This window comes from Parus major, chromosome 1A, assembly GCF_001522545.3.
Source record: "Parus major isolate Abel chromosome 1A, Parus_major1.1, whole genome shotgun sequence".
In the NCBI taxonomy this organism is placed as follows: Eukaryota; Metazoa; Chordata; class Aves; order Passeriformes; family Paridae; genus Parus; species Parus major.
The window spans coordinates 11,243,759-11,253,564 of record NC_031773.1 but is presented as its reverse complement, the minus strand read 5'-3'; the positions used below and the strand labels follow the sequence as shown (position 1 = coordinate 11,253,564).

General features: G+C 37.9%; 1 protein-coding gene across 1 annotated transcript in view; it reads left to right on the top strand.

The window, feature by feature from the left end:
* Positions 1–9,806, top strand: part of PTPN12 (protein tyrosine phosphatase non-receptor type 12) — a 69,539-nt gene that overhangs the window by 368 nt on the left and 59,365 nt on the right. The window lies entirely within an intron of this gene.

Below are 9,806 nucleotides of genomic sequence, written 5' to 3'. Positions count from 1 at the left end.
ATTGTGTGCCCCGGGGCTCGGCCGGCTCCCCGTGCTCACCAGCACTTCGGAGCTCGACGGGGGAGGGAGAGTGTCCGTCTGGATTCAGTCTCCTTCCTGCCCCCCAGCCCCAGGAGGTTTGTCACCGCGGTCCCGGCCCTTCCCCGCTCCTGGGGAGGTGCTGGTCATCGGCTCTTGCAAAATTAACCGGGAGGCTCCTCGTCCGCCCGCCCCGCTTGCTTCCCTGAGCACATAAAGAGGACAGGCGGGGTGGGGGGGCTGCGAGCGCTTCCTCGCCCTTGCAGCCCCTTTTCTGCAGGGGTGCCGTCTATGATGTCAGCTGGCGATAATCGGGCACTCCTTCCCTCCTTCCCCTTTTATCTGCCCCTGTAGGTGCTTGCTTGAGCTTTCTTTCCGAGGAGATGTGTTAAATGTATTGATAGTCCTTGGAGGAATATTCATCTTCCCTTCGCTAACATCTCCCATCCCCCATCGCAGCCCTGCCTGTATCCCTCGTCCTTTCTTCCTTCCAGCTCAGTTCACCGTCAGCCTTTGGTTAACGTGTGCGCTCGGGGAAAAATTGTGTTGGAGAATTAGTGCTTTTCCTGGTTTATTTTAGCTGCTTAATTGGGCTGTTAAAATATCTCAGTAGTTTTATCTTTTGAGCTGCTCGTCTGAGATGTGAACAATAATTTTGATTGGGCAGATGTTGCTGGCACTTTTCAATATAATTTAAATACTATCAAAAGGCAGTTTGACCCACAGAAGAGCTGGAGGAGAGCGGGTTAGTGCCCTCCGTATCTGCCTTTGTAGCTCGTTTCATTATGCTCTTTGGGATTAGAATCACATCGTTAGCCCTTTAAGCTGTCAGTCTGTGCTAGTGGTCTGGGAACAAAAAAATAATAAATCTCAATGTAAGTGTCTCATCGGAGATTGTCCGAAATGTGGGGAGGAGGCCGCGGATGTTGCGCAAGGCGGAGGGGCGTTGGGAGCGCTGGCAGGTCCAGGGGTGGAAGAGGAAGTGGACTTTGGGAAGTAACGAGTTCATCCAGGGTGGGGAGGGAGCCCGTGGGAAATCGGCCACGCTCTTTGGGCAGGATTTTGCAAATACTAAAACTATGCTGCTGAAACATCTGAGCGTGTGGGAAAGGAAGAGAGAAACGTGTGAAATGAAGAACGGCATTGGAGCGATAGGACCCTTCTAAAATCTTCATATGAGAGTTTAGAGGTTACAGAATTTGACAGAAGCTTTTCATGAAGTTATAGTTTTAATAATATAATTGCTGTTTAACCCGATTTGACATCTTGTCATGTACTGATGGGTCCGTCTTGTTCGTGTAAATTATATATACCTTACAGAAAGGCTGGCCTAGATTAGTGCAAAATGCGGGACATTTTTAATAATCTCTATGTTAAGTACTTTGTTCTAGATCTCCTAATCCGCCTCTACCATTTCATATCTGATAATTATCCTGATATTTTAGCTTTGTTGTAGTCAAATGATATACAATACATATTTTTATCATCCTTTCTTTGAAGCAGTGGCACCTCTGTATGGAAAAATAGCTTTTGTTTCAATTTCTCTATTTGACAGCATGTTTCTGTAGCTTTCAGTGGTATAGACAGTGAGTTTTCCCATTGCTTTCCTGCAGCAGTAAGAAAAGAGAATATGGGTAAAAATGGGAAAATAGGATTATAGGAACTAATGGGCAAGACATTTCAGGAGAAAGATGTATTACCTGAGTGTTAAATGTTTTGGGGAGAATTGTGTTGAAAATTTCTTTTGTCCTCTTAACACTTTATATTTCAAACTTTCCTATTTGATTTTTGTATCAGAAATTAAAGGAAAACCAGGACCTTAAAAATTAGGATCTTCAGTTCTAATATTCACCTTTATTTAGTAAAGCAGACATAGATTAATGTGATGACAAGAATCATAATTGCCGATTTTCAAATTTTTTTTCACTATGAATGTATTGAGGTATTTTGGGATTTTTGGGGTATGTGTTTTGGGGTGTATTTGGCTGTCTTAACAGAGGCATGCTTAGTTGCTCTTTGAAATGGTTGTAAAGGAAGAAGGAAAGAGAGGTAAAGGGGATATAAGTTACAGTATTCTGTTCAGTTAAAGAGTTTGTAGCTACTTTTTGAGGAGTGAGAAGGGAGGAAGTTGTGTTTTCGCATTTAAGTGCAGGACGTGCACTGTGGCTGTTAAATAGTGGCAAATTTGTGGAATAGGAATTGCTGTTACTCATTGCTTCATTTCCAAGTCAAAATGGAATCTAAAATATGAATGGCATAGTGCAAATGAAAACAATTCTTTACCTTTAGGTCTTTATTGCCTTTGAATGTGTTGAGTAATAGGCTTAAAGAGTTGTATATGGGCCTGAGTGAATCAACTAAAAGTATGTGCTGGGTGCCAAGGAGTGCTGGAGGAGAGGGTAGAGAAGCTAGAGGTGTGCACAGGTAGGATGATAAGTGTGGCTGATTGCTATTGAAAGTCCAGAGAGTAGATGACTACGACTGCAATTTAATAATGCCATTGACATACCTGGAAACAACTTCCGCTTGGAAGGTGGAAAGTTGATTATTACCCACTCCACCACTGCCTCCCTACCTCCCCCTGATAACAAGATAAATTCTATAATCTGGGTACCAGTAGCAAGTTTGTTACTGGAGATCAAATGTATTAAATTAATTTGCACTAGGAAATAGACAGGATTTATTAGTAGATCACTTCAGTGCTCTGGGTGTGCACAGGTAGGATTAAATGAAGTGGTTAGTTTGAAAACTGGACAGACATGTCTGTGAGCCTTGCCAGTAATCATGTATATGTGGATATGGGGCAAGTGGGCTTTTTCCTGCAATAATATAGGTTAGGATTTTGCTACTATGGTTGCTGTACATCCAGGAGTATACTTTTTCCTGGGTTTTTGCTGATATTGCTATTTGGGTAGAAGGAAATAAGTATAGATTGCTTCCTCTTGGTGTTTCATGCTGTATGAATACAACCAGCGTGGTCTAGGTTCTCATCTTTTTGTAATGAACATGTCTTACATCAAACAAGGGTTAGAAGTCAAAGTTCCATATAGAGGAAAACAACTATTCTAGAATTTAGAAAGACCTTGGTAAATATTATTTGCTGGTTTTTAAAAAAAAAATAATTTACCACAATTAACACATTTTTGTTTTCATGTTATAGTCATGACTGTATTCTGACCTTCTCATTTCTCTTGTTTGATATAGGCTGCCATTGTTATAGGAGAACTGAAATATGATTAGTGTGAAGCTTTACCTTCAAAAATCAGATGTTTCAATTGTTTTGTGGTATATGACTGTCTTTCTTCATTTTTGAGTTACGCATTTGGCTAATCTGTTGTTGTAGAACACAGTATATGGCTGAGAATTTTTTTTTTCTGGTGATGGATACTGTGTAGAGGACCCTCAGCTGCTGTTTGGAGGTAGTGGTGTTAAAATGATCTTGTCTTAAATCATCAGTCTAAATAATAATGATTTTTTTTAAACAACTTTTTTACACCTACTCACAGATCTCTTTATACCTTTCATTTGAGGGGGCACAGATAATTAACTCAACTTAATATTGTGTGTTTGTCTTCTGTTCAATCTGTCTAAGCTGAAACATTTACGTTTGGAAACAATAAAGTACTCAAGGTGCTGTTTTCTGAAGTCTGAAAGGGAATTTGAATGGTTTGGAACAGGTAAAAAACTAGTTTCTATGCTTTTTACCTCTAATTGGTTTTGGTCTTGACATTTTCATATTTAAGCACTTCCAACTGATTGTTTTGTGAAAATGCTATTTAAAAAAATGGGAGATGGAATGTGTTTGACTTGTAAGGATAAAATGTAGCTGATCATAGGAAGTGCTACACCAAGTGTTAGAAAACTTGCTTTGTGCCTTTTTGGAGGCTTTTGTCTTTGTTTTGTTTTTTGGTGTTTTTTTCTGGAAAAGGCACAATTTCTACAGTGCTTAAAGGTTGCTTAAAATGAACGAAATCTACACTATACTAAGTTGCTGATTAAAATTACTAAGATACATAGTGAAAGTCCACATACAGATGCCAGTCATGACATAGCTTTTGTTCTGGTTCTGGAACAGCATTAGGGATACCGGAAATACCTATTCAACTGTAGCACTTCAGAAATGCCCCTCTTAAAAGCTGTCTGTGTATTAATGTGCATTTGCATAAGCCTTTCTGATTCAAATACTATTAGTGCCCCTCTTGAGTGTCTGTGAAGATATCTTTCAAATTTATAAGGCAGGCATATAATCTGGAAACTTATAAAACATTTATCTTTTTTTACTGTCTTTGCTTTTTTTTTTTAAGATCCCACTGTATAGACATTTTTGGAAGCAATGTTTTCTAGTATCTATTTAATGAGTTTTATGCTTGTAATAGATGGTTAGAAACACTAATGCTTTGTCATATGTGTTATAAAATGCATGCTTTTCAAGAGATACTATTTGTATCTGCAAAGGTTAAACTGGAAAAAAATGCTTTGGTAGAATCAATTAGATAGTAAACTGTTTCTTGAAACTTCAAATCCAAGATTTTATTGGTGTTAACAGAGGTTTGCATGGAATTCTTGTAAATGGGCTTCTTTTGAAAAAATGCCAACTGTTTGGAGCACTTATTTTCCCTGAAGTGTGACAGAATGAGTAATTGCCTTGGAGAAAATGACCCGTAAGTGTGTTGTACAGCTGATCAGTTATAAGAAACTCTGCTCTTAGCAATGAGTTAATAGGTCATAGGCAGCTGTCACTTTAGATATGCCTTGTGCATTTTTATCATTTCAGGGTTAAGTATTGGATCTGTTAGTAGTCACCTTTCATATTATGCTTAAATTTGCATGTAAATGTATTTTTAAAGTTTTGTTTCCATTAATTGTATTTCAGCTAGATGCTGTTAATTTGTATGTGGGGGGCACACCCCAGTACATTACTTCACTGTGTAGGTTATAGTCATCTAGGCCATTCATAAAGCTTCTTTTACATGGACCAAATCTGGTTGGAGCAATGTGACTGAATAGTCATTCCAGTAATCCCATACTTTAGAGGCTTCTGAAATTTTGTGAAATACTGTTTATTCCGTGTTATATGAAAATACAATTTTACGTGAACAATCGTTCAGTTTAAATATTCAGCTTCTTTGTCCCCTTCTGAGGAAAGGAGTGCTGTTTCTGTTGCTTCAAAGATGCCATTCTGAATTTTCATAGAGGCAGTTGAATACAACCACAAAGCTGCTGTAGTGACCCTGGGGTATAAGAACTTGCAAGCTCTGCCTAAAATTGCTGTTCTTTCAGCACACGAAACTAAACCAAATCAGTTAGGCAATGCTCTGGGTTGTGTCAAATATCTTGTGTGGTAATAAGTTCTGTTTGCTCATTTTCCAAAGACAGCAGTGTGTAAGTCTACTGTTCTCATGGAATAAAGGGTTGTGTATGGATTTTGCAGATTAAAGAATTTTTCAGGAGGAGCAAATGGTAATGTTGGCCTTGCACCTCATGACATACCACATACACTCCAAATAATTTAAATAGCATGTCAAATACATCCTTTGTTTTTATTCTTACCTCAATTCTACAGCAACTTTGGCTGTATCTAGTTATATATGTATATAGATAGATACATATCAGTAGATACCTATATATGGATAGGTCTCATGTTACCATAATTCATCAACCTTATACTTTAATCTACAGTTCTGAAGCTCCATGTACAGGCTTATGTATTTGTGTATAGTTTTTATATTTATGTATAGTTCTATGTCTGTGTCCTACTCTGCATATATGTCACTGATCTATAGTATGAATTTTTTGATTTGCATGTAATTTACTTTAAAATTGCAGTAGTTTCAGGCTGTTTTTCCGTGATGCTTTTATAGCTAAATATAAGTTATCAGCTCTGCAAGCAGGGGAAGGTTGAGCAGATATTCAGATCATGAGTGCAACAAAAGTCTGAGGCTTCTATATTCATCTCTTAAAGGCATTAGTTTGTAATAAACAGAAATTATGTTTTATCTTCTTCATTGTTACTATTTAAGATTTGTGGTTTTCCATTGTGTACAGCTACAGTTTGACTATAGTATACTTAATACAAAGGACTTTTTGGCATAGGGAAAATAGTAATGCAAAATAGTAATGTTGGGAAAACGTGAGACTGTAGGAATACCTTGGGTATGCATTTCTAGAACTGAAGTCAGATGGTAGACAATGGGTTTTTTTCTTGGGCTTATAAAACAGCCTTCAGTTAGGGAGAGGCATCAGTGTTAAAGGTCAGATAAGGAACTGAGTAAAGCACAAGTGAATTAGGTAGAGCAGGAGCTCTTTGTGCCATTAGGAAGTGAAGTGTTTGCATCCTGGTGTTTTAGTCAAGCTTTTGTACTCCACAATTGCTATGGCCAGCACACGTTTGGATAACTCAGCTGTGTGTGTTTGCTGTAAATGAACCAAGGATGTGCATTTCGATTTCTTTTAACTAGCATATGAATGTTGCAGAGAGATTAAGCTCTTTGTTTTCCTGCTTTATCTGGCAAAATAACTTGCTAATATAAATTTAACTCTTGAATTAGTTGTTCAAATTTGAGCAATCAGAATGCGTTTATGAAAGAAGAGCACTCTGGTATGGCTGTGGAGTTTTGGATCTGAAACCTGGAACCCCAGAGAGCGGCTGTATTGTTGGAGCTGTGTCTGGAGTCCCTCTGCATCTTCAAGAAAGCAGATTGTGTTCAGACCCAGTATTGGTGAGACAATATGAGTGCCAAGCCAGTGGCTTTACTGGGGAGGCTGAGAGTGCAGCAAGGTAAGGAAAGAGTTGTAAGAGCAGAAGAGCACAGTCAGGTCTGTCAGGCTTTAGGACTGTCATTCTGGGTTGGAAACTGTTGTTTTAAAGTGTCTCTGAATACTTGTGTCAGGATGTTTCAGTCACTGAAGTTTGCATAGGAAAGTTACTGCTGGTGTCCCTGAGGGCCTTGTTCTAGCTACTCTTTTGTCATCAGCTTTAGAATGAAAAAATTCTTACACAGCTAAAAAGATCAAGTAGAGAAGAATGTTTCCCAAAAAGTACCAGATAAATAGAGTTATAAATGGATGACCTAGTTCAGGTGACCTGATTTTTGCTCCTCTCTGTCCTCCTACAAGCCAATACTTTTAATTTCTTTAAAAGGCAATTTTATTGGTGATAATTTATTGGAAGACTTAAAGGCAATATTGTCCTAATGGAAGTGTCTTGTGGAAGAAAAACCTGGAAGAATTGAATTATCAGCCCTAAAAAGTAGCAAGGCAGTTACTTCAATGGGGGAAAATATTACTAGACCACTGAAGCTATGAATGATGTTGCTTCATGGGATACACATGTCATTAGGAACAAAAGCAAATAAAGAAACATGTTTCATTCAGTCATTCAGATTCCTGGAGGGAAGCATCAATAGTTTTGATGGAAATCCTACCGTAATGCTTCTGACAGTTAATTTTCTATATTAATTTTACTTCTGAGCTCCCTTAGTTCTGCAGAAAGAATTGAATTGCCTAGTGTTAGGAATGTGCCAAGGGCAACTACGTGAGTAGACTGAATTTTATGTGCTGTATGGATTGGTTGGATTGTTCTATTTTTAATTTGCTGTGATTTGGAGAAAACACAGTTGTTAAGGGTATCCATATAACTTCCTTCCTTTTTGGCACAAGGGCTATATGCTTCATGTTTTACATGTTGGAGAGCAGACCTTGATTCCTAAACATTTTTGAAATTTCTTAGTTTTAATTGCCTGATCTTTACTATAATTCTTGGTGTCTAAAGTCATGGGTTGGAAAGCATCAGTCTATGGAGAAGTTAGCTTAGTTAAAATCATATTACTTTAAAGAAACTATGTACCACTTTAATCTCTTTCATTTAGTGATGACACTGAACTTGTTATTTTTAAACAAACTTTTTTACATTAACTTCCTTTTTATTCAGTCTTTTAAGGTGTAGCTAGGTTTGTTTTTTGAAGGTCAGAGTATAGTGGTGGCCTCTTGAACAATTTTACAGCTTGCTGCATTTGTCCTGCTGTCTTGTCACTCTTGCTGCCTCGTGTGGATGACATCTGCTTTTTGTTTTTCTTCTAAAAACATAGATGTTTTGTACTCTTTTTGATCACAGGAAGAACAGCTTCTATGTGGATTAGTGGGAGAGTGGGGTTTTTGGGCAAATGGAGAGGCAAATGAACATCTTCTATCTGTGCAACTGGGCTGCAGTGGGAACATGGGGCCAAATTTTGTTCCTTTGGGCAGCTAATGCAATCAAAGAGAGTCTGAAAGGAATGTGGTACATGAATGATGTCTTATGTTCCTGCTTTTATTAAGGTTGGGCAGTCAGAACCTCTGCTATCCTCGCTATCTTTCTTATTGGCTTTAAGGTCAATTTCATGGATGAGATATTAATTTCTTGTGCTGAGCTAGACTAGTTCTAGGTTCTGGTTCATGCACATTTTTCCTGTACTTACTGGCATGATTTCTAGCTACTTGTCACAATTGAGTCTCGGGTCTGTTTCAGAATTTACATGTTTTCCATTGCTGATTACATTTTTTTAAATATTTTGTCTTCCATTATGATCGTATGGCATTATTTTTATTCTCCTGGTAGTTCTTGGAGGACACAGCTGTCTTTGAATAACTTGTTTCCAAACTGGAAGGATGTTTCATGGGTTTCCTGTCCAAGTGTTCAGAGGACTTGTCAGTGTAGATTATGCATCCTGTTTAAATGACTGATTGCTGTGGGAACTGCACTGCTCTTGAGAAGCCTGAATAGTGTTCTACTCTGTCCTAAATGTTTCACTTCTTATTTGACTGTGTTTGACTCTGTAATGCATAACCCTGTGATGGAACAGTGTCATTTTTTCCTCAAGTGTGTGGGTAGCACATGTGGTACTTGTGTATAGCTTCCTACTTAGACAAATGTTCTTGTTGGATATGTTTATCCAGTTGTGTCACTGCACAAAACTGAGAGATCAATTAATATGAAAAGCAGAACAGAGAGAGAAGAACAAGTGATAGGATTAGTGCACTGCTCTTAGTCTGTGGATAGGCTGGGTTGGAAGTTGGTGACTGGCTGCTTTGTGAGTGAATAAAATTAATCATGGAAATGTCTCAGTGGTAAATGTATTGTGTCCTGCATATTTGCAGTGCACAGCTCTTTTTTTACTGTCTTTACACATGTAGAAGATAAGTCTTAATTCTTCCTTTATTTTCTACGTGAATCTTTACCTTCATGCATGGGAAGCAGGATTACAACTGTAATGCTTTTGTTATTACTTACTCCCTCATGTATATTCTGATAATTTTAGCAAATAGGTAATTGTTAATTGAAATGAATACAGTTGTCCAGTAGGAATACTCAGAGGAAACATTTAGCTCAGAATAACACTGGAAAATGAAACACTGTTCTGGAGGGAAGGGCAAATGTAGGTTAGTTGAACTGCTTCAAGAAACTAAGAATTCCTGCAAAATTGAATTAATTATAAATTGCCTATAGGGCAGCACCCCTATTGCACAAACTGCTAAAGGAAGGAAACTATCTCTTGGATACTGTGAATGTCCCCAGTTAGCTCTAAGTATTCAACAGTTACTTCTAAGATTTCAATTTCAGTAGTTTAAGTAGTTTACAAAACTGTGTGGATTTTTATTATGACCAAATCAGACTGTAAAATTAATTTTAACTCATTTTCTTTGGGTTGCATAAACAGAACTGTGATGTTAATATACATATAGGGAACTATATGTAAATGTTAATGGAGAAAAATTATTTTAAGCAGGTAGAAAGGACTTGGAAGGTACTA